Below are 26,088 nucleotides of genomic sequence, written 5' to 3'. Positions count from 1 at the left end.
TCCCTGAGTCATGTGAAGGTATGTGAAGAGTCCCCAGCTAGCCTGCTGGAAGAAGAGAGTTGAGGTGGGGAGAAAACCTTAGTCAACATTCAAGCATCTAATATATGAATGAGGCCATCTTGGCTTTTCAGCCCTAGTCATATTACAAAGTGACTGTCACTGCATGAAGAGCCCTAGGAAAGATTAGACTGCCCACCCACTCAATTCCAATCCAAATTGCTAACCCATAGAATTGTGTGCAAATAAAATGGCTTTTACTTGGCCACTAAAATTTAGTATGATTTACACAACAATGAATAACTGAAAGGTCAGGGTTTGGCCAGTAGCCAAGACCTTGCAGGCATGTCTATGGTAGTTTTCCCAGTAAGATTGTAGGTCACTGTCATTGTGGTGTCACGGTAGTGTCATTCCTGTCTTTTCTTAATAGACAAACGATAGTTCTCAATCCTCATTTCTCTTCCTGGCACTCAGGACAGTTCCAAGTTTGTCCTCAACACATTTTTCTAGAACAGTTTGATTCCTTACTCCAGTGGACCAACATTTATCCATTTATTCCGTCACAGCTCTTCTATCCTGACAGTTTGTTCTCTCCATCAACTCCTTGTTGCATCCTTCCTACTTATCCCTGTTCACTTACTCTAGAGAACCTCCCACTGAACACCTTGGTGCTAGAAAGCTGTTCTTTGTATTATCAGCCTTCAGTCATCACTCTGAGCTCTTACTAACTGAACATGTTCTTATAATTTTGATGGATCTTAGAAATGGGAACAAATCCTGTCCAGTTATAAAGACAAAAACAAGGTTGATAGCAGTGTCTAAACTAAAACCAATATCTTAGACAGATTATTACCTAGTTGTTTGTCTTGTGTTCTTCCATTACCTGGTTGTTTCAGGTGTGTTAAAAACTGCATTATTAATTATCCTATGGAAATTCTTTTGAGGAGGGTATACCTTTTACTTTTTTACTCTCCCCATTCAGTGATGCCAGTAACCACCAGATGCATCAGTAATCAGTAAATAATTGTTGATGCATTGATATTTAAAACCAGTTATGCTTAGTACTGTTCTATATCCTGTATGTAGTATAATTACAACTTCATTTGCCAACTTGAACTATGTTGGAAAGGGAAAATTATACTATATATAATTTTTAATTAAGATAATTAACAGCAATTATGCTGAATAAATCTATTTGATACATATAACTAAGTGTATGTTACTGTGTGAAATGCAATTTGGTTTTCTGAAAATAAACTTGTATGATAGTCACTCAGTAAGGTAAGTTACTTTCTTCCTTGCACACAAATGTTTTATGATCATCTTTCAAAGCAAGTATTGAAAGCTGCCTTGTAGGAGACAGCTGAATCTCAGATGAATTCTAAGATCCTTTGATTGGTTTGGAAGGTAAGTAAATGTTTTAGAATGCTTATGGAAAGTAAAAACTGAAAACAGAACCACACTGTTCAGAAGGTTGTAATACCCTAGGTCTGTAGTTTCAATTTCAAAGACTTAAATTCAGGTATAAAATGAACTATTAGCCCCTTACTAACAGATTAATTGAAAATTAAAAATAATTTATGCAAGGCAATGGTGACCTATAATCCTGCCTGCTCAAAAGGCTGAAACAGAGAATAGGGGTTCAGAGCTAGCCTGAATAGACATATGATGAGATTTTTAAATTCCAGTTAATCAACAAAATAATGTATACCAGCTGTAAGCAAAATAGCTTAGTGAGATCACAAAGCCTTGAGTTCAAGTACAAATAAAAAAGTCAAAAAAGGATGATGGAATGTCCTTAATGTTATCTGCAGGTAATCAGCCCCACTGGCTGAGAGGCCCAGTCAAGAATTATTAGTTCTCTAGGATATCGCATCTTTGTTTGGATGATTGCTTACTAATTATTGGGTCTAGACTCTGAAAATCACTTGTCAGCCTCTGGATTTTTGTCTAGTAGAGATGCAAAAATTTATTTGGTAGAAGAAATGATCCCAAAGACTTTGTATTAATTCTCCTATAGGGCATAACCACTTTTCTGTATAATTTAGAAGTCTATTCTAACATTTTTACTTCTTTTTTTTTTTTGGGTCCGGTTGTGGGCCCTGAACTCGGGGCCTGGGCGCCGTCCCTCAGCTCTTCAGCTCAAGGCTAGTGCTCTACCACTTGAACCACAGCGCCACTTCTGGCTTTTTTCTTTTTGCTTATGTGGTGCTGAGGAATCGAACCCAGGGCCTCATGCATGCAAGGCAAGCACTCTACCACTGAGCCACCTTCCCAGCCCCCTAACATTTTTACTTTTAATGTCTGTATATACTAAGCCTGTCAAGTATGCATTGAGCTAGCTTTATAGACTGTCAGTGTTCTTTAAATCTTTGAAATGTTTTCATTCTGTGTTTCTTGTTCATCTGTCACATTTTTAATTTTGAAAGTTACTTATATACATATAAATATATGTATGTATGTGTGTATATATTCATGTGTGTGTGTGTGTGTATACTGGTGTCATACTGGGTCTTAACTCAGGGCCTGGTTGCTGTCCCTGAGCTTTTTCTTTTTTGGGGGTCTGGTCGTGGGGCCTGAACTTTGGGCCTAGGCACTGTCCCTCAGCTCTTCAGCTCAAGGCTAGCACTCTACCACTTGAGCCACAGCACCACTTGTGGCTTTTTTTCTTTTTGCTTATGTGGTGCTGAGGAATTGAACCCAGGGCCTCATGCATGCAAGGCAAGCAAGCGCTCTACCACTGAGCCACCTTCCCAGCCCTTGTCCCTGTGCTCAAAGCAGCACTTGACCACTTGAGCCATAGCTTCAATTCTAGGTTTTTTGGTAGGTTAGTGGCAATAAGAGTCTCACAGACTTTCCTGCCTTTGTTAGCTTTGAACCACAATCCTCATGTCTTACCCTTTTGAGTACCCTTTTGAGTACAGGTGTGAGCCACTTGTAGCCCAGATGAAAATTCTATTTTGCTATCCATACATTCTACAACACTGCCTATAAGTCATTCCTCAGCTTCAACTCTTGTTTCTCTTTCCTTTGCTTCCTGGAATTATAGGCATGAGCTGGATCCATACCCAACTGGATACTAATTTTGAGTTGGTGTCAGGTGCTTCAAATACCTTTATCATTATGATAGTAATTGAAGAGGTCTTCACAGGGAAAAAAGACTAGATACTTCTGCAAGTACACAAGAACAGGGCAGAAAGATTTTCTGAAACTACTCTCATAAAAAGGGATACTGATAGCCCTTGTGTTCTTACTATATTATCTAAGTTGGGAAGATGACATTAAGGATGTTTTGTTTTAGGAGTTCCAGAGCAGACATACAGTACCCTTTCCTATCAAACATTATTCCTATAATCTACTTTGGCTATAAAATAACTAAATGGTAGCAACAAAAATTGACACACTACTAACACCTTAAAATAAAATTGATAGCTTTGGCAGCTACAACTTGTAATTTGGCCTCAGGTTTATTTTAACCCTTTGCTGCCACACTACTGAGTGACATAATCAAATCAACAGGTTCATCAAGTGCCCAGTGTTGTGGGCACTGTGTTTGACCCTGTGTACCACTCTTCCCTATCCTATGCAGGCTCCACTTAGTTTCAATCACTGATCTGCAGTTGTCCGGGTGTCTGAAGAACAGAGCCTCAATGGAGAATTGCAGCCTTGCTTTGTCAGCTTCCAAAGGACTCAAAATAGGTTTAATCAAAACAGTAGATCTTTTTCATATTAATCAAAAGCTTAGTTATCTGCAAGACCATTGAATATTAAACACAAAAATTTGAAAATTCTTAGAAAAAAGAGCAGGTTGAAACAGTTGATTAGATTTGGTATTTATAAATAATGAGTCATCTTAAAACTTAATTGAAAGAGGCATAAAACTAATATCTCATTTTTGCTTAAGGCTTGTGCTCTACCAATTGAGCCACAGTTCCATTCCAGTTTTTCTTTTTTGGTGTTTCATTGGAAATAAAAGTATTATGGGCTTTCCTGCCCAGGTTGGTTTCAAACCACGATCCTTAGATCTTGGCTTCCTGAGTAGCTAGGATTATGAGTATGAGCCATTGGGACCTGGCTAAAACAAATACCTTAAAATAAAAATTCAAACACAATCTGATATGAGCTCATTCATACAAAAGACCAAAGTACCAACTTTTCATGCAGTATGGACAGTCTTTGAAGAAACAGTCTGAACCAGGGATGTAAAATAACAGGGAAGAGGAAGACATAAACTGATGTGAGTAGAAGAAAATTTCAACCTACTTTTTTTCCTGTTGATTATTTGAAAGCAAAACAATACTTTAAAGCCTTTCTTTAATGTTCTAGAATAAGGTGTTTAAAAATGTTATCACTTAGACTCACTTCTGCTCTGGAAGAGTAAATTTTCTTTTGATGTTCATACTCAGGCTTGAATATGGGGCCTAGGCACTATCACGGAGCTTTGTTTACTCAAGGCTAGCACTCTACCGCTTGAGACATGCTCCACTTCTGGCTTTTTGATGGTTAATTTGAGATAAGAATCTCGTGGGCTTTGCTGCCTGAGCTGGCTTCAAATTGTGATCCTTAGATCTCAACCTGCTGAATAACTATGATTATATACATTAGCTATAGGCATCCAGCTGGAGATTTTTCTATCTTTTTTTCTGATTTCTATTTTATTTCCTTTATGGTCAAGGTATAATTCTTATCTTTGAGCCAGTTTATTTTACCACTCAAAATAATGTTCTTGTTGGAAGAATATAAATTCTCTTTTGGAGTGGAATTTTCTATACATAGCAGCTTAATTATCCTTGGTTCAGATAGTGTTCACACCAGCTCATTTTTTTTTTTTTTGGTATTAACTGGGGATGGAACTTAGGACCTTGCTAGTTGACACTTGATCCATATCCACTACTTGTTCTTTATATTAAGGATTATTGAAGTGACCAAGTATATTTGAATTTTTTCTCTCTCACTTTAGGTCTGATATTTTTTGTTTTAGTCCTAAAGTACTATTTCATGTATTATATACAATTCTTTTCAGTACTGGTCTTCATGCCAAGCAAGCACTCTGCCACTGAGTTGAGCTCTCAGCCCTATCTGTACTTTAAAAATTAGCTCTTCAAGAGAAATTAATTGGAGGAAAAGTCAGAGCTTGTTTCTGTCTAGTTATTTGAAAAAGTTTGAGAGATTTAGGAAGGCTTTTCTTGAATGGTGGAGTAAAGGCTTTTATTTAAAATTCTGTTTTCCTAATTATGAATTTGAATTTTAAAGGTCTGATTACCAAGTTTTCTTTCTCTTGCCTTCATTTTTGGTCGGTCGTGGGGCTTGAACTCTGGGCCTGGGTGCTGTCCCTCAGCTCTTCAGCTCAAGGCAAGTGCTCTACCACTTGAGCCACAGTGCCACTTCCCTTTTTTTTTTATTTGTGCCAATTTTAGGTTTGAACTCAGGGTCTGGATACTGGCCCTGAACTTTTTTTCCCCAAGGTTAGTGCTTTACCATGTGGGCCAATGTTCTACTTCTGGCTTTCTTTAGTGGTTAATTGGAGATAAGGGTCTCAGTGACCTTCCTGCCCAGGCTGGCTTTGAACCACAATTCTCAGATATATCTTCATGAGTAGCTAGGATTTTGTGAGCCACTGAGCCCAGCTCTTAACTTTTGTGAGTATTTCCTTGTGGCTAGTGAGAGGCAGTGGCTAGTCACTTTTTAGTAAATAAGAAAGCCTAACTCTGATCAGGCTCCCAGCTTGAAATTGTCCTTCAGTCTGTAGTATATCTTTCTTCTAGGCCTGCTGCTGGCACCATTAAGATGTCTATAAACCTTTTCTCCCAACTGTTTTCCCTTTTCTCTCCTCCAACTCAAGAACCAAATAAATCAATTCTGTATTATGTATGTGTCTAGGAACAGGTTAATTTCTATTACCCATTGAAATTTAAGCTTTTTAAGTGGATCAGCTAAGAAATAATCTAGAAAAAACAATCTTAAATACAGGTTGATTTTAGGACTAAAAATATTCTCTTAGTTTGAAAAATTAGGAAAACAACTGAATGTATATGTGTTTATATACGTATACATATGTACATGCATATATATTCCTGTATACATGTACCAATACGTTTGTACATTTAAAATACTTATGTACATATTTATATGCAACATTCTTTTCAGTGGAATTGGGGTTTGGTCTCCTGTTCTTGTACTTGCTATGCAGTTATCAATACTGAGCCATGCTTCCAGCCTTATTTTTTTTTGGTAATTTTTGAAACAGGGTCTCACTTCCTTCCTCAATCAGTGCTTGGGTGCTATTCACCTGTTAGGCTGTAGCTAGGGTAACAATCTCAGTCCACCATGTTCAGTGCTTCATTGAGAGGATATCTTGAGAACTTTTCTGCCTGGGCTGGCCTGAAATTATGATCTCAACAATCTCAGCCTCCCAAGTAGCTAGGATACAGGCACCAATATACATACCCCTTTATAGACATATACATTTCATTTACCTTGGGTAAATTCCTAGCAGTACAATTGCTGTGCAATATAATAAAGTTATGTTTTGCCTTTTTGTTTGTTACATTGTTTGTTAGCATACATTGGTCATACAAGGGGGGTCCATTATGGTACTTTCCCACATGTGTACAGTACACCTAAATCAAATCCACCTCCTCTACCACTCTTTCTTCCCTTCCCTCTCTTAGAACAATTTCAGAAGTATTCATTATTCTGTTTTTATATATGCTTATAAATATACCAGTCCTACTCACCCACACTTCCCCTGTTGGTACCTACCCTCAACAGATCCTGTTTTAGTTTTCTGTCACTTTTTAGTGTATATTAATGGCACCAAGGGGTTTACATCTTGGTATTTCACATGTGTATGAATTGTGTTTTAAATAATCCCATGTTTTGTTCTCTTTCCCCACCCTCTCTCCCTATTCAGTAGCCTTCAGTGTGATTCCCCATGCTATTTTCATACATAGACACAACGGATTTCATACTGTTTGCCCTCCATCATTCTGTTTTCCTCTCCCCCATCCCTTTATCATTTCAAACAGCCCCATAGTTTATGAGCAACTTTGTGATCCCACAGTTTGCCTGTTATAAACAGAACTGCAATAAATATGGGTATGCAGGCAACTTCATTGTATAGCAACTTACACTTCTTCAAATATATTCCTAAGAGTTGTATAGTAGTGTCATAAGGTAGGTCTATTTTTAGATTTATTTCGAGGGGGTAGGGGGCTTACATACTGCTTTTCATAGTGGTTGTACTAGTTTACATTCCTATCAGCTGTATTAAGGATCTCTCTCTCTCTCCCCTGTCCCCTCTTCCTTCCCGTACCCCCCCTCAGTCCTAGAGCTTGAACTCAGGGCCTAAACACCAAGCTTCTTTTGCTCAAGGCTAGTGCTCTACCACTTGAGCCATAGCTCAGCTTACAGCTTTTGGTAGTTTAATAGAGATAAGAATCTCAGAGACTTTCCTGCTGGAGCTGGCTTCAGATTGTGACCCCAAGCCTCTGCGTAGCTAGGATACCAGACATGAACCACCAGCATCTGGCTTATTGAGGATTTCTTTTACCTCACATCCTTGACAGCCTCTGTTGTTTTGTTTCACTTCTAAAAGAAGCTATCAAACTTCTTACCTAATAAATGGAATCCTTTTATTGTCCCACTAGCAAATCCTAGTAGTTGTAGTTGTATACTAGATAGTCACATAAAGTGAGACCAAAAGAGAATAGGAGAGAATCATAAAGATGCAATACCAAAGTACCTCTTCATATGTATATGAAATAATATAATACTGAAATGTACTCCAAAGAAAAGGAAACAAAGGATTTCTTATTTTTTTCTTTTTCTGATGACTGTATTCTTTACCTTTTATACGGTGTATTCATGTTCACATCTGTGGGAGGGTGGGGGAGGGCACAGAACCAGAGGAAAAAAGGTGACAAAGTGCAGCAGCAGAGCACTGGCTGCAGTGGACATTGATGAAAGTGAACTATGCAACTTGTGTGTGGAGATGGGAGGGATAGAACGGGAGAGAATGAAGGAACTTATGACACTATGCAAAGGTAACCTGAAGTATGTCATCTCTAAACAACAATAAGTTAAAAAAGGAAAAAAAAAACATTTTCCTTGTTCTGGAAGGAGTATTTTCTAGATGTCAGTTAAGTGGATTCTTTGCTTTCACAGTATTTTTTAGTGTTGCCTAAGTTTCCTATATACTTAACAGTTTTCTTTCTAGTCCTATTTATTATCAGGAGTGGGATATTAAACTAAAACTCTTGGGATTATTTCCACAGTTCTTTGTATTTTACTTTTTAGCAGTTTGATTAGGAAGTGTCTGGGTATGAATTTCTTTGTATCTGTTCTGTTTGTTTTTGCTATTGTTTGTCAGCTTGGCAGTTTTCTACTATTTTAGACTTAGAAAGTTTTTTTCAATATAACACTCATTTTTTCTCATTTGCTGATACTCCAATTATATAAATATTACATCCTTTATTGTTGTCCTCTATATTCCCAAAGTTTTGTTCTTTTATCCAATCTTCCTTTCTGTCTTTTAGAATTGACTTTTTTTGTCTTGTTTTCTTTGCAGGTACTAGGGCTTAGGCGCACTGTCCATGAGCTTCTTTTGCTTAAGGCCAAGCACTCTACCACTTGAGCCACAGCTCTACTAGCTTTTTGGTTGTTTATTGAAGATAAGAATCTGATAGGATTTCCTGCCTGGGCTGGCTTCTGTGATCCTCAAATCTCAGCCTCCTAAGTAGCTAGGATTATAGGCATGAGCCACTGACATCTGGCCTGACTGATTGTTTCATCCATTTTTAAGTTTACTTTCTCTTTCATTCTGCTATTGTGCTCTCACAGTTAATTTTTATATTAGTTATTGTGTTTTCCATTTCTAAATTTTCCATTTGGTTATTATTTACATCTTTTTACTGATAAATTTCTACATTTTTTACTGATACCTTTCTATTTTAACTTTACAGTGAATGATTGTTGATTTTAGCATTTATATAATAGGTTTTTAAGTTTGTTGTTGTTGTTTCTTTAGATAATTTCAACATTTGGAAAGCCTAAATCTCTGGTAGTCAGTGGTACCCTCTTTTCCATGGCTCCTTTTTCCTTCTGATTAAAATTTTTGCCTGAGGAAAAAGAATAATAATTTCAGCATTTGTGTCATCTTTGTTGGCATCTGTTGTTTTTTTCCCCATGTAAGTTAGCATTTTTTGGGTCGGTCATGGGGCTTGAACTCTGGGCCTGGAAGTTGTCCCTGAACTTTTCAGCTCAAGGCGAGCCTGTCTACCACTTGAGCCATGGTGCCACTTCTGGTTTTCTGGTGGTTAATTGGAGATAAGAATCTCACAAACTTTCTTCCCTGGGCTGGCTTTGTACCATAGTCCTCAGATGTCAGCCTCCTGAATAGCTAGGATTACAGGCATGAGCCACCAGAGCCTGGCTTAAATGAGCATTTTGTGGTTCTATGTATACTAAATTATTACCTATTTTTCCCTGTCATTTTAAATATTATAAGACTGAGTTTTGTCTCAATGCAATAGATAAGTGTTGGTATATTTATTAGCAGCAATCAACCTGGTTTGATTTGGACTCTGACTTCCAACTTGCTTTCTTTCAGTTCCACTGTCAGTCAGTATTGTCAGTGCTATGTAGATCTACTTCATGTGGGTCATGTACTGCTCAGTCAGAGTCTTGGGTGATTAACTCATTTCTCCAAGTCTTTGATACACTAATGAAGATCAGTGTACGTATAGCATGTGGAGATGATTTCAGGAGTGTTCAGAAACATCTTTATAGGTTTGCCTTTGAGTTCTTCTCTTTATTTTATTTCCCTGGTATTTCTGGTTTCCTAGGGTGTTCCTTTTATTTCCTTCACTAAGAAATGGCCCATTTTTATACTGTACCACCTATGGGCTACTAGAGATAACTGGACAATGAGAAATTTTTCTAAGAAGAAAATAAAGGGGGAAAACGAAGATAATTGGCTTTGCTGTAGCCATTAATAGTTCCACCAAATGGAATGGAAGGTTGCTCTCCCTCAGAGTCTTAGTTACTACAGTGTCCCTATGTGAATCACTTTCATTGTTGCCTCCATAGAATTTTTCAGGCATGAAATAGAAGGGAAAAAAAGAGAGGAAAAAATCAGGGGAATTTCTCTCTACTTTTCCATAAGCATCTGGGCATTAGTACTTTCTTTTAAAAAGAAAAGAAAAGAAAAAAGATCACTTTTAAACCAGGTGCCAGTGGCTGATACATGTAATTCTTGTTACCGGAGGCTGATGTCTGAGGATTATGGTTTGAAGCCAGTCTCGTCAGGAAAGTCTGTGAGATTCTTTATCTCCAAGTAATCACCAAAAAGCTAGAAGTAGAACTATGTTTCAAGTGGTAGAGCATTAGCCTTGAGCACAAGAGCTCAGGGACAGCACCCAGGCTCTGAGTTCAAACCCCAGGATAGATACCAAACATATAGCACAGTGCTTGCCTTCAGATTTGGTTGTGTTAAGTTCAGAGAATATTAGAGGAATAAAAGTGGTAAAAATTACTGCATATTTACTTATTTTGTATCTTTTCCTGATCCTCTATTGTTAACTACTTTGAAGAGTTCTGTAGTAGCCATTTGTGCATTCTCTGTGTGTCTAAGTCTATACATGTATAGATATGTGCATACATGCATGCATGCTGTGGATTGAACCCAGAGCCTTGAAGATGCTAGGTAGGCACCCTATCACTAAGCTACATTTGCAGCCCTGGCATATATTTTTCATCAATTTTATAGTTGTGTCTAGTGGATAGAAGAGTTGATATGTCTTAACTTAACCAATGTCTTTACTGATTTTTTTTTGCCAGTCCTGGGACCTGAAATCAGGGCTTAGGCAGTCTCCCTGAGCTTCTTTTGCTCAAGGCTAGCACTCTACCACTTGAACCACAGCACCACTTCTGGCCTTTTCTGTTTATGTGGTACTGAAGAATTGAACCCAGGGCTTTCTGCATGTTAGACAAACACTCTACCACGAAACCACATTCCCAGCCCCTTAACTGATATTTTAATGAATGTTTTGTGTTTATTATCACCCCAAAGTATTTAATCTGAAATAGTGGTTTCAGGAATGTAATGCTTACATACATATAAATGGGCGTGTTAAATTGAAACCCCTTGTACAACTATATGAAGATAATTTTTAAAAGGAAAATGTAGTAAGACAAAAGTTGCTAAGGGTAAGCAGAAAAACAAGGCCACATAAGATGCTGGTTGCTCACGCCTGTAATTCTAGCTACTCAAGATCTGAGGATTGTTGTTCAAAGCCAACCCAAGCAGTAATGTCTGTGACACTCTTATCTCCAAGTAACTACCAGAAAACCAGAAGTGGCACTGTGGCTCAAGTGGTAGAAGATTCACCTTGAACTGAAGAGCTCAAGGACAGGGCCTAGGCCAGATTCAAGCCTCTTAAAATACCTTAAAAACAATGAAAACTCAAAAGGGCTAGAGACATGATTCAAGTGGTAGAACACCTTCACTACCTTGAATAAGGCCCTCAGTTCAAAATCAATGTCTATTGATCAATGTCTAATCAATGTTGTTATTTCAACAACTCTGTGTGTGTATGTGTACACACGTGCATGCACATATGTACACATACAAGTACTGAAGTGCTGGGCCAAGGAGATGTCTCTTAGCTTTTTGCTGGTTAATTGGATTTATGAGTCCACTTTCCTCCCAGGCTGGCTTCAAACCATGATTCTCAGATCCCAGCCTCCCGAATAACTGGGATTATGTATGAGCCACCAACACCCAGCTCAACAACCTTTTATTTCACTGTGATGAGCACTTTACTCAATAGTAAGCAGATTTATCAATAAGATTTTCTCCTTTTTTTTTTGCAAGTCCTGGGGCTTGAACTCAGAGCCTGGGCTAGCACTCTGCCACTTGAGCCAAAGCACCACTTCCAGCTTTTTCTGAGTATTTTATTAGAGACAAGAGTGCCTGGGCTAGCTTTGTACCATGATCTTCAGATCTTAGCCTCCTGAGTAGCTAGGATTATAGGCTTAAACCACTGGCGCCTGGCTTTTATTTTTCTGTTTCCCCACATATTTTATTAGTATCAATTACTTGGACAAAGAGGTTTTACTTTGACATGTCCATATATGCATATAGTCTACCTTGACTAGACTCACTCCATCTTGTTATTTTATAGTTTTTCTTAAATAAAGAAATGACAACATGGAAATGTTTATTTTCCCTTTTGTCACTTCTTTTAGTGTTTTACTTTCTCCTCACTTTAATACATATATAAACACATAGATTTGAGCTAAGCCAAGCTCAGAGAGAACAATGGCATATGTTTTATCTCATGTGGAAGCTAGATCTAAAATATACCGGGGCAAGATAAATTATACAGGATTCTAGGCATTCACACACAGTGAGACCACATAAGGACATTCTTAGGGAAGGAACACAAAGTGCCTATGTGCCTCTGGACATATAAAATAATATTTGCCAAAATGGAAAAAGCACATAGATTTATGTTTTATCTAAATTTAAATAAATGGTGCTATTATACAGATCTGTGTTTTTTCCATACTCTAAAACAGCCTGGATCTTTTCATGTTTCCTATTACATTTCTACACTATATGTTGTATTGATTATAACATTGGTGCTATCTACCATTTCATCTTATGATAGGAATGAGCTCCTGTCATTTTTTTAAGTCACGTGTGGCTGTGTGACTTGGTTTGGTCAATAAAATGTCAGTGAAAGTAGTAGGTGGAAGCTTTAATAGCCAATATAAGATTTACTACCTCCTATTTTCCTGGCAGATAGAGATGGAGCCTCTGACTGCTTGAGTCTAGAACAAGTGCAATGAGCTCTCATTCCAACTCACTTTAAGCATATAGAGTAAGTCTTTGGTTGTGTTAAGACACTCAGATTGTGGACTTCTGTTAAACCATTCTCCCATTGCTTGAAATACTTAATTACTTAATTTTCTTTTTATAAATGATTATGTGTATATCACTTCACAAATTTGGAGATTGTTTCCAGGATATGTATGTTAAATAGGATTGCTGGCTCATTTTCAGTTTTTGTCATTGCTTTACAAGTTGTCCTTTTTGCCTTGCCTTTCCTTTTTCCCTTTCATTTCCTTTTTCTGGTGCCAACAGTGGGGCTTGAACTCAAGGCCTGGGTTTTGTTTCTTAGCTTTTTCACTCTGCTGCTTGAGCCACCGCTCCACTTCTGGATTTTTTTGGCCAGTCCTGGGGCTTGAACTCAGGGCCTGGGCACTCTACCTGAGTTTCTTTCATTCAGGGTTAGCACTCTACCACTTGAGCCACAGCAGTTCTTCCAGCCTTTTTTGTTTATGTGGTACTGAGAAATCGAGCCTAGGGCTTTATGCATGCTAGGCTAGCACTCTACCACTAAGTCACCTCAGCCCCACTTCTGGCTTTTTGTTGGTTAATTGAGATAAGAATCTCATGTACTTTTCTGCCCAGGCTGTCTTTGAAACACAATCCTCAGGTCTCAGCTCTGGATACCATTTTATTGTTCATTTTTTCCCTGTGGAATATGGTTGTTTAGTTGTTGTTCAAATGTGGTAGGCATTTGATTTCTGAATTTGGCTTTAGTAGTTGCATTACACTGTGGCATTTGCTGATATCAAAAACTTCTGAGCAGCCGGGCGCTGGTGGCTCACGCCTGTAATTCTAGCTACTCAGGAGGCTGAGATCTGAGGATCGCGGTTCAAAGCCAGCCTGGGCAGGAGAGACCGTGAGACTCCTATCTCCAATAAACCACCAGAAAACCGGAAGTGGCGCTGTAGCTCAAGTGGTAGAACGCTCTCCTTGAGCTGAAGAGCTGAGGGACAGCGCCCAGGCCCAGAGTTCAAGCCCCACGACCGACAAAAAAAAAAAAATTCTGAGCTCCCCTGTGACCCAGCAATCCCACTTTTGGCATTTACCCAAATGTTTACAAACAAGACCACACTAAAGCTACCAGCACAACTATGTTTATTTCAGCATTATTTACTATAGCTAAGCTATGGAACCAACCCAGATGCCCCTCAGTAGATGAATGGATCAAGAAAATGTGGTATATATACACAATGGAATTCTATGCCTCCATCAGAAAGAATGACATTGCCCCATTTGTTAGGAAATGGAAAGGCTTGGAAAAAATTATATTAAGTGAAGTAAGCCAAGCCCAAAGAAACATAGGTTCCATGGTTTCCCTCATTTGCAATAGTTAGTATATGTATGAGTCAAGCAGAAAAGGTCAGATAAGGTAATGTTAGGAAAATGAACCCTAAGATATGTATTTAAATGTTTTTTTTCATGTATTTGTTTCTAATGCATTTATATGATTATTTCTTTGTTGCTTTGTTTGTCCCGCCCCCACAGTATAACCCTTGCTTTCACTGTATTTGATGTCGGTATATTTTGTGGAGGGGAAGGGGAAAAATAAGTCGTTTAAATAAGGATACAGGTGGACCCGTTGCAACAATGAGAAGTACAAGTTGTCATGTCAAAAACGAACTTTACAACTTTTGTGGGGGGGTAGGGGGAGGATTGGGTGGGTGGGGGAGGCTTGGAAGGGATGGGAAGGGGAAACAAAGGAGGAGGCTACAATGCTTGATAAGAAATGTACTCATTATCTTGCCCATGTAATTGTAACCCCTCTGTACAGTTTTTTCACAGTAAAAATAAATAAATAAAAAACAAAAAAAACAAAATTTCTGAACTGTTACTATATTTAGAAAATAGGTATTTTGAAATTGTAGTGACTTTACACATTCTAGACAAATTATATCTTGTTTTTGCTTATAGTTCTAGCTTTTAAATTTCCCTTTTTCCTCTTATTAAATCTCTCTCCTAAGGAAAATAATTATAGGTTAATTTATGTTACTGATTAAAGTTTTGCTCAAGACAGTACTAAAAATATAACTAACTGTGTTCTACCACATGACGCATTACTTCCAGTTTACCTGTCTATAGATTAAAATTTTCATCCTCTTAACAGAAAAACCCTGATGATCTTTGTCAGCCACCTCCATATACATATAATCTGTAAATGTTTTCTTTAAATGAGTTGATTGGAATGAAAAAATGTCTGGAGTAAGTTGGAAATGTCATATTTTCAGAGTTTTTATGCTAGTTGCTAATAACTACTTTTTCAGTGCTTATCCAACAAATGCTTGATTAATCTGGTCTAGAATTTACTTTGGATAGTCCAGCTTTTTGCCTATAGGTTTACCTATGATTTATATGTTCCATTGAAAATAGAGATTTTTGCCTCTTTCCAGCCAATTGAGAAGTATAGTTTCTGAACTCCATGACTAATGTAGTTTTTAGGATAACAGGCAGGATGCCCATGCTCATATATCCCTCTAGGCTGGTCTTGAACTCTGGATCCTCCTGTCAGTCTCCCAAGAGCTGGGATTACAGGTGTATACCACCAGAGCAAGCTCATCATCATCACCATCATCTCCTCGTCATGCTCCTCTTCCTCCTCCTCTTCTTCCTCTTTTGTCGGAACTAGGGTTTGAACTTAGGGCCTTGTACTTTCTAAGCAAGAGCTCTACCACTTAAGTCATACTCATAACCGTCGTCTTTTCTTTCTGTACCAGAACCTAACCTAATATCTAAGGAACTGTTAGGGATTCTCTAGTCCAGTTTGATTCATCATACAAGGTAGGCTTGCTCATGGACTTCATCTTGTTCTTTGTTACCAACTGTATGTCTGATTCAAAAATTTTTTTGTCAGTATATGGGGGTTTGAACTCAGAGGCCTTGCATTTGCTCAGTTCATTCAGTCATGGCCAGCTCTCTACCACTTCCACTTGAACCCATGTCCCTAGCTCCATTTTTTTTCTGGTTAATTGGAAGTGGAATGTTGAACTTTTCTGTCCTGTCTGGCTTCAAGCCATGATCCTCCAGGTGTTAGTCATCTAAATATGTAGGCCAGCTCCACTTTCTATTTTTGTATAAGGACTCTTAGATACACATATCAGAATCCTAACTTAAATTAACCTAAGGAGCAAAATGAAAGTTTACTAGCAAGTTGCCTTGTTTTTTTTTTTTTTGGTCTTTTATAGCTTTTTTTCCCCCCAGAGCTGAGGACTGAACTCAGGCAGGTGCTCTTCTGCTGAGCTAACCCCCCAGCCCCTAGCAAGTAAACTTTCTAAAAGGCCTTCTTCCTTTTAGCAAGGTTTACATTCATGCTTTCATTTGATCCCTAAATTTCCTGCTCTTCCTTTTTATTCTGATTCAGTTACTCTTCCAGCCAGAATATCTGCAGCAGATGAAATGCCTCTTTCCCAATAGTTACATAAAAATCCTCAGATGACTTGTTGATCTTGCCAGGGTGGTACATACACCTTAGACCCAGAAGGTATGTATGTTTTGGGGTAGAGAAGATTATCCTCACTCAAATCACATGAACTGTGAGTAAACTCTCATCCATTTTTTTCATTCATACTTGGGCTGAGCACTCACTATGTGCTAAGCACTGTATTAGGCTCTGGAATTCATGAACAACACGAAACACGATCTCTGCTTTCTTAAAGTGTAGATTCATCAAAAAATAAATTTTAATGTGCTCAGTGATCAATGAGTAGTTAGTTACTGGTGCTATTATAAAGTAAATGATCAGGGTTTTAACCTATTGTGGAGTGAGAAAGGCTGCTCTAATGAAGTGTTTAGATTGCAGTCTGACATGAGTGGAAATGAGCTATGTGAAACAGGGCAGAGTAATAAACAGTGCAGAGTGGGAGGATGGTATAGTATATTCAGAGAGAGCCACAGAATAAAGGAGTATACATCAGGCACTGAAAATAGGCCAGGGTGGTTCATCACAGAGACTAAAAGGTGGGACTAGAGAAGGTTGGCACCACCTCTTACAAAGCTACCTAGTATGCAAGAGGCTAAGGAATCCTAGTGATTAATAGCTCCAGTTCATGTAGGTAGCTCCCTGTGTGAGATACAGCTTCATCTAATTAATTAGCCAAGTGTACCTACTTGATTGGGATTTAAATCTAAGCATACCACAGTGTCTTGTCATGTGTCCATACCTGGCTCAGGCATTTCCTCTCCTAAGAAGCACTCACTACTCCTCATTTCTCCTGCCTTCTTGCCATGTACTTCATTCCTGTTTCCTTAGCCCCTGCTTGGAGTATTGTCAGTTTTGTTTATTGTATCTGGATGCCTAGCCAAGCTAATTATTGTCATCTGAACAAAAAAAATGTGTTATCATAGCAGGATTGACTTTACTTGTTTTAATATTGTTGTTGTTGTTGGTGGTGGTGTGTGTGTCTGTTTGCCAGTACTGGGGTTTGAACTCAGGGCCTGAACTTTCTCTTGGTTTTTTCCCTCAATGCTGATTCTGCCTCTTGAAATATGCTTCCACTTCCAGATTTTTGCTGGCTAATTAGAAATAAGAGTCTCGGGGCTGGCAAAGTGGCTTAGTGATAGAGTGCTTGCCTAGCACACATGAAGCCCTGGGTTAGATTCCCCCATACCACATCAACACAAAAAGCTAGTAGCAGCACTATGACTCAAGCAGTAGAGTGTTAGCCTTGAGCAAAAGAAGCTCAGTGATAGCACCTAGGACCTGAGTTCAAGCCCCAGGACTGGCAAAAAAAAGTCTCCCCAATTTGTCTGTCTGGACTGACTGCAAACTACAATTCTCAACTCTCAGCCTCCTGAGTAGTTAGGATTACAGATGTGAACCCCTAGCATGATGCTGCATGCTTGACTTTGAAAGGCCTATTTCACTTCCTGGCCCTAGACTGGTATCTAGGAATTTGGTTTTCAGGTGGGACCTGACATTCCTAGATTGAATAAGGATAGCTTATTGTACCTTAACTGTTTATATGCAATATGGTTTATACTCAACACCTGCTTGCTTTCTTGAGTCTGGAATTTTAGTATGTGCCACACAGAAAAGACATCTATGTGACCACTGCCAGTAAACCTTGGTAACAGAGTCTCTCTAATGAGTATCTTAGTAGGTGATATTTCACATGTGTTGTCACAACTTGTTACTAGGCTTTGTGTGTACATACACTGGAAGAGGCCTTTTGGAAGCCTGGTCTCCACTAGACTTCAGTCCATGCATCTTTTATTTTACTAATGCTTGTGTCCTTTGGCTATACCAGTCATATCCATGAGTGATTATATGCTGAACCCTGTGAGTCTTCTCAATAAATTACAGAATCTGAGGGTGGTCTGAAGACCTTTACACAGCACCCTTACAAAGCCATTGTTAAATATTTACTGGATGCATTTTTTTAGACAGAGTCCTGCAATATATGTTTATATATATATATATATATATATATATATATATGTTGTATTTTATATATGTACAGGCTTTTCTGGAACTTACTATGTAGCCCAAGCTGGCATCAAAACCACAATCCTTCTGCCTTTGCTTTTCAAGTGCTAGAATTACAGGCGATGCTTCCATGACCAGTTTGTTGAACACTTAAATTTGTTTGTTTGGTGTTACTGGGGTTTAAACCAAGACCTCATGCTTGATAGACTGGCACTTTAGGAATTGAGCTGTACCTCCAACTCTATTTTGAACTGGTTGTTTTTAAGACAGTCTCACTTGGCCAAGTACCTGAACTGCAGTCCTCCTTTAAGTTTTGGGTAGTAGCTAGGATCACAAACATACATCTAGAGTCCCTTCCCTGGAAATGAAATCTCATGGACATTTCTGCTCAGGCTGGCCTGGAACCTTCCCAATCTCAGTCTCCTACATAGCTCGAGATGACAGGTGTGCACCACTTTGCCCTGCTATGGGTTAAAGGGGGTTCTTGAAAACTTTTCTTTCTGGTCTCCAATCATGATCCTCTTGATCTCAATATCCCATGTAGCCAGTGTCACAGGCATGGGCCACCAGCAGCCAACTGTTGTATGCTTTTTTCCCAAGGAGAAAATGTGCCTGGCAAGGAACCAGAGCAGCTAGTGATGGGACTGATTCACCCTCTGAGCAGTTGGCTTTGGCTCTAAACATGTACTTTTTATTCTATAAGCTACTCCTGGAAAGGAGTCCGTGAGCCCTGAACAGCATTAGAAAGGTTTACACTGAATGTCATGATCAGATCTGCATTTTGGAAAAACTGATAGTCAATCAGAAAATTTGTAAGGGAAATTTGCTTTGTTGGATTAAAACTTAAAACCACTACAATTAAAAATAGCTTTTAATAGAAAAGAAATTTGGTCTAACATCTAAGCTTCCCAAATTCCAGCCCAAGTTCTATCATCAAATCTTTATTGAGTTCTTCTTTGTGCCCTGCGAGAGGGAATTTGTGAGATCCAGTTCCTCTTTGGCTTTACTTCTAAGCTAGGTCCTGCAAAAACTAAGCATCATTTATACTGTCTATAACAGAGTGCTCTGAACTTGTTTTTAGGTAGTTGTTATTCTGTAAGCTATCAAAGCAGGAATGTGGAATTCTGAATTTAGAACTTAGGAAAACAGTAAGTGAATAGGAACTTTTAATCACTTTCTTATGAATAGTGGTATTTTACATCACTGCATATTACTGTCTATGAGATAGTTTTCACATTTTTTAAAATTTTATTTTTATTTTTTGTGAACATACTGTACAGAGGGGTTACAATTACATGGGCAAAGTTGTAAAGTTTGTTTTCGACATGACAACTTGTACTTCTCGTTGTTGCAACGGGTCCACCTGTATCCTTAAACGACTTGTTTTTCCCCATCTCCTCCACAAATTATACCAACATCAAATATAGTGAAAGCAGGGGTTATACTGTGGGGGAGGGACATACAAAGCAACAAAGAAATAATCTTATAAATGTGTTAGAAACAAATGCATGAAAGAAAAAACATTAAAATACATATCTAAGGGTTCATTTTCCTAACATCACATTATCTGACCTTTTCTGCTTGTCTCATACATATACTAGATATTGCAAATAAGGGAAACCATGGGACCTATGTTTCTTTGGGCTTGGCTTATTTCACATAATATAATTTCAAACTCTACTATAAAGCCATAGTAATCAAAACAGCTTGGTACTGGCATAAGAACAGACCTCAGGACCAATGAAATAGAATTGAAAACCCAGAAATGAACCTACAGACCTATAGCCATCTAATCTTCGATAAGGGAGGTAAAAAAATAGAATAGAAAAAAGACAGCCTCTTCAGTAAATGGTGCTGGCAAAATTGGTTAACTACTTGTAGAAAACTAAAGCTAGATCCTTATATATCACCCTGCACCAGAATCAACTCCAAATGGATCAAAGACCTCAGAGTCAAAGCAGTCACTCTGAAAACATTACAGGATGGAATAGGAGAAACCCTAGGTCTCCTTGGCTCAGGCCAAAATTTTCTTAATAGAGACCCAGAAACACAACAAATCAAAGAAAGGTTGGACAATTGGGATTGCATGAACTTGCAGAGCTTCTGCATGGCAAAGGACATAGCTAGCAAGATCAATAGAAAGCCCACGAATTGGGAGAAGATCTTCACTAGCCATACAACGGATAAGGGTCTCATGTCTAAAATATACTTGGAACTCAAAAAATTAAATCCTCCAACAACAAATCCTCAAAGTTTTCACATTTTTAATTTTACAGTCTTTCAGTTCGTAAAAATTAAATAGTTCTGTTTCCACGATTTGCTATCATTGTTTTGTCTTTCTTGGTGAGTCAGGGTGGCATTTCCTAAGGGAAAACTGTGCAATAATCTTGGAAGTAGAAGCTGGTTTTGTACCATAAAGTAGATTTAAAATCTTAATTTAAAAATCTTTGCAGGAGTAAAACATCCTGTACTGAAGGAACAGAAGTACTGTTCCTGGTTTGCATTTCTAACAGTAAGCCAGAAAGCACAGTATCTTCTGACCACTGAAACTGAAATTCTGTATGCATATTTTTCATGAAACATGCTTATCATGAAAAGGTTACACTTATATTTGTCTTGGATATTCCAAAATTTTCTATGTAGAAAATTCTAAAAATATTGGTGCAGAAAATTCAACAGTTTAAGATCCACAAGAACATGCAAAAGCATTACATTGACTGTATGTCTGTGTATTGGCTGATCTCTTAAATGGTGTTTCAGAAGGATTAAAATGAGCCTCTGTTCTGAGCATGTGGTGTTGACTGTGGCCTGAGAGTGTGCCAGTTAGCCAGTGCACCTGTGCCTTCTCACAGGTTTTGTTGTGGCTACCCTGGAACCTGGCAGGGCATTGCCTCACTATTCTAGTCACACATGCAGGGCTAGGAAAGCTGCCTATGAGGTTTCTCCTGCTCTGACTGACAAGAGACACAGAGATGACAGTCTAGCCATCTGGTTGTAACTCTAAAGGCAAGGAAAACAGAAGAAACTAGAATAAGAATCAAGAACACACACACATACCCCAACTATCACTAAGCCTACACTGATCAGCATACTTGTCAACCATCTCTTTTTGCACTAAAGAACACTCTGAAATCTGCATATGATGACCTATTTGCAGTGTGCAAATTGAACATAGAAACATGGTGCTCAGATCTGAGCAAGAAATTTGAGACATAGGTAGAGAGACCTAATACCACACTGGGGACCGACAAGCCAATTACTTTGTGTCTGATAAGTGGAATACAACTCCTAAAGGAAGCTATGTGTTTTGAACCAGAGAAAAACATACTTATGAAAGGCGGCATACAATTCTTTCTTTGTTTATTATAACTCCTCCGAAGTTCATAATGACCTAAAGTTCTCTAGGGCATATGAAGGCTTTGGAGAAAAAAAGCTTGTCTTTGCTTATTTTTGAGCAAATATCCTAAAATATTAGATTAAATCATATGAAATTGCTGACACCCAAACATTTTGACCTATGGTAATGATAATTTCATATAGGTGAACCTGATACGAGCTCATTTTATCACACAATTTTTTTTTTCTTGCTGTCCTGGAGCTTGACCTCTCAGACTGGTGTTTCCACTTGACTTTTCCCATTCAGGGATTGTACTTGAGCCATATCTCTACTTTTACTGGTTAATTGGAGATAAAGAGTGTTGCAACTTATCAGCCTGGGCTAGCTTTGAGCCACTATTTTAGAGCTCATCCTCCTGAGTAGCTAGGATTCTAGACATGAGCACTTAGCTCATGATATTCAACTACACATATGTTTTGAAAATATTGTCAGCTTATTACATTGGACTTAGCTTCATCAGAAGTGGGAAGCACTCATAAATTCTTAAGTGTCCATAAATTCTTAGAGCTTTTTTTGAGCTCAAGTCTAAGTAGCCCAAGCTGTCCTGGAACCAACTGCCAGGTGTTGGGATTACAGATATATATCACCATACCTGGCTCTAAAATCTTTATTCCTTACAATGAGGTGTGACATATTTGCCTATTATCAATGTAAGTGTTTGTTTTTAATATAGATATTCTTGGAAGAATAATTCCAAAGAAATCCATACCCCAAGGCCTGCTCTCTAAGGTACAATGGCACTGTAATCCATGGTCTAGGTAGAGTGGAATAGCTGAGAATTATTAATTCCTAGATTGGTACCTATGTCCTCTGTAGGCAGTCATTAGGCACAACTGTAAAACAGTTTCTTAACCTCATCTTTAAACATCCTTATTGGAAGCTTGCTATTATTCCCTTACTCAAAATACATGTCTAACTCCTTTGGGAATTACCTTCAAACTCACTTTATTTTAAGCTATCAATTTTGAAACCTTCAAACACACAGAAGAATAGAGAAAATCATTTTAAAATAACTTACAAGTTTAATAAGATTTTTCAAGAAGATAATGAACATCCAGCACATACATTTAAAGATCTAGCCCATACCTGATGGTAACTCATATTTTAGTTGGAGATTTATGATACTTATTTGTGGTTAAAAGTTTGAGTTAGCCAGGTGCCAATGTTTCTTGCCTATAATATTCACTCAGGAGGCTGAGATCTGTGGATCCCCCTTAAAAGCCAGCTGGGGCAGTAAGTGAAATTCTTATCTCCAATTAACTACCAAAAAGCTGGAACTGGAGCTGTGGCTGCTCAAGAGGTAGAATGCTAGCCTTTAGGACAAACGCTTAGGGGACAGTACCCATACCCTGAGTTCAAGCCCCAGGATAACCAGAAAAAGAAAAATAGTTCAAGTTAGTGATGTTTCTATACACAGGCCACTCTGACAGAATATTAATGTTGAGATTATGAAGTCTGAGACAGACAAAGGAGGCCTACAAACTTGAGTTTATGTTTTTTTTAAATGTAATTTTTATTATTATTAAGGTGTGGTACAGAGGGATTACCATTTCATGTCACTTAAAGAGGACATTTCTTTTTTTGGGCAATGTCACACTTCCTTTGCTTTCCCCCAGTTAATTTATAGGTTTCAAAAATAAGAAGCCTCAGCTGGGATGTAGCTCCATGGCAAAACGCTTGCTTGCCTAGCAAGTGTAATGTCCTGGGTTCCATCCGCAGTACCAAGGAGGAAAAGACAAATAGTTTTAAAAAATACAAAATAAGGGCTGGGAAGGTGGCTCAGTGGTAGAGCGCTTGCTTGCCTTGCATGCCTGAGGCCCTGGGTTCGATTCCTCAGCACCACATAAGCAAAAAGAAAAAAGCCGGAAGTGGCGCTGTGGCTCAAGTGGTAGAGTGCTAGCCTTGAGCTGAAGAGCTGAGGGACAGCGCCCAGGCCCAGAGTTCAGGCCCCATGACTGGACCAAAAAAAAAAAAAAAAACAAAATAAACAAGGAGACTTTTACATTGGAACATACAGTGAAACTCAGAGCCAGAAAATGGTTTTATTTTGGGGTGTGTTAAGTAACTTGCTTCTTTGAAGGGAAGATTTGGGATAAGGACTTTGCCTTGTGATTTATGGCCTTGGTCATAAGAATTATAATCACCATTTTGTAGTCACTAACTGCTATTTCTGCTTCTGTAACTTGCTTCTTTCCGATCACGAAACTACCACTGGCTACATGCGAGTGAGTCCCTCTCCCCCTTGGATCTTGCCTTTAAATACCCTGAGTTCTTTGACTTTATTGCTGGTCCTCACTATGTTGGTATAGTGGAGGTCAAATGTCATGGCTAATAAAAAGATTACTAGCCCTATTGACTGAGTGTTGGTGATCATGGCATCGAGTCTAACGGGCCCTGGGAAGCTTGGCTATTTCAACAGAACTCTAGACAGTCCACACACAGTGAGACCAGTGAAAAATATTCTTAGGTGATGAACACAAAGGTGCAATATTTATATGCATCTGAGCATATAAAAATATTTATTGAAACAACTCCAGGAAACAGAAATGAGAGTATTTTTTCTTTGTTGCTGTTTTTGTTTTCTTTTTTGTCTTGTTTTTCTTTGGCAGGATTATGAAGGGGGCACAATAATTGTAGAGAATAAAGGGTGAACAAATGTGCTCAAGACACTATGTTGAAGATTAGCTATAGAACTTGTATGTAGGGGTGGGAGGGAAAATCTGAGAGACAGAGAGGGAAGGGGTGATATTGTCCAAAAAGAAATGTACTCATCATCTGTCTTATATTAACAATTTTAAAAATAATATAAGGAGCCTTTCAGAGTCACGTAGTAAAATAAATAGGGGTAAAATATTGTCATATCAGTTATTTACTTTAAAAGAATTTATTAGAAGCTTAAAACAGGTATAGAAAAACTGACAGTTTAAAATCTGATAGGTGTATATGGGTAGCAATTATACCATCCTCTGTTTATTTTTTAATAAGTTTTTTTATTGTGAAAATACCATACAGAGAGATTACATGAGCAAGGTAATGAGTATATTTCTTATCAAGCATTGTCTTTGCCTCCTCCTTTGTTTCCTCTTACCATCCCTGCCGCCCCCCCCCCACCAAAGTTGTAAAGTTCATTTTTCCACATAACGTCTTGTACACCTCATTGCCTTAATGGCTATTGATCCTGTATGGATTGTAATGTGGCGGTGGGATGACCTGTTCTGGTCTATTTGGGGTTCTAAAAGCTTCTTGTATCTGGATGAGCCTGTGCTTTTGTATATTTGGGAAGTTCTCTGCTAGGATTCTGCTGAATATATTTCCTAATCCATTGGCTTCCTTTCCAGGCCCTCTTGTATACCTATTATTCTCAAGTTAGGCTTTCTGAATGTATCCTGTATTTCCTGCAGTGATCTGTCATACTTCTTGGTTTTGTTATGAATATCTGTGTGCTCTTTCTCTATGGAGTCTAAACTGTCTTCAGCCTCCGATATTCTTTCTTCTACTCCTCCATTCTGCTTTTAAGCCTTTTTTACTTTACTGTTTATTCCCTTTCCTTATTCCTGGTCTTTCTTAATGGTGGCCTGCTCTTTATTAAAGTTTTCTTTTAAGTCTTGAATAGATTGCCTTTCCTCCTGGCGTTGGTTTGCCTTACATGCTGGAGCTGGTTTTCAGACTTCTCTTTCCACTCCTTTACCTGGATTTATATCTTTTCATTAGATTCTTTCTCCCTCTGTTGGAGTTCCTTTATCCTTTTATTTGTGGAGGACACGAAGTCATCTATTAGCTTCTGGTTGGACTTATGTTCTCTTATAGCTGTATACAGGGTGTCCAATTTTTCATTTAGCTGATTTACCTGGCATGCTTTTAATCTATCTTGAGCATTATCCTCTAGGTCATTCTGGGACTGCTCTGTAGCTTGTTTATGTGGAGATGGTGTTGGGATTAGTTGATTGGCCATGTTTCTTGTGTTTCTGCAGTTAGTTCTACCCATTTGGAGACAAGAACCACACCAGTACGACAACAGGACAGTCTTTTAGGGCTGGAGCCAACCCAGTATCGTGTAGATGTATAGATCTTAGGGTTTCAGAATTATGGGTAGGTGTTTCCCTATTTAGCTCTGTTTTTCTTTGCTTGGAGGGGGATGTTGTGGCTCTGGGGTAGAGATTACATATAGTGAGTAGGGATTATGTATAGTTGGAACTCTTCAGATGATCTGGATTTGGCTGATAAATAGTCTGCCCCTTAGAGTTAACAAGATGAGGCCCTTATACTCAGTCAAAATAGAACCAATTGTAAGTTGAGTCAGATACAAGCCATTAGGGATCAATGGACTGGAACAGATGGAGAAGAGAAGGGTTAGGATTTGAGAGATTATAAACTTAA

The sequence above is a fragment of the Dipodomys ordii genome, unplaced genomic scaffold (genome assembly GCF_000151885.1).
Source record: "Dipodomys ordii isolate 6190 unplaced genomic scaffold, Dord_2.0 Scaffold215, whole genome shotgun sequence".
NCBI classification, from domain to species: Eukaryota; Metazoa; Chordata; class Mammalia; order Rodentia; family Heteromyidae; genus Dipodomys; species Dipodomys ordii.
This window is presented reverse-complemented; position numbering follows the sequence as displayed.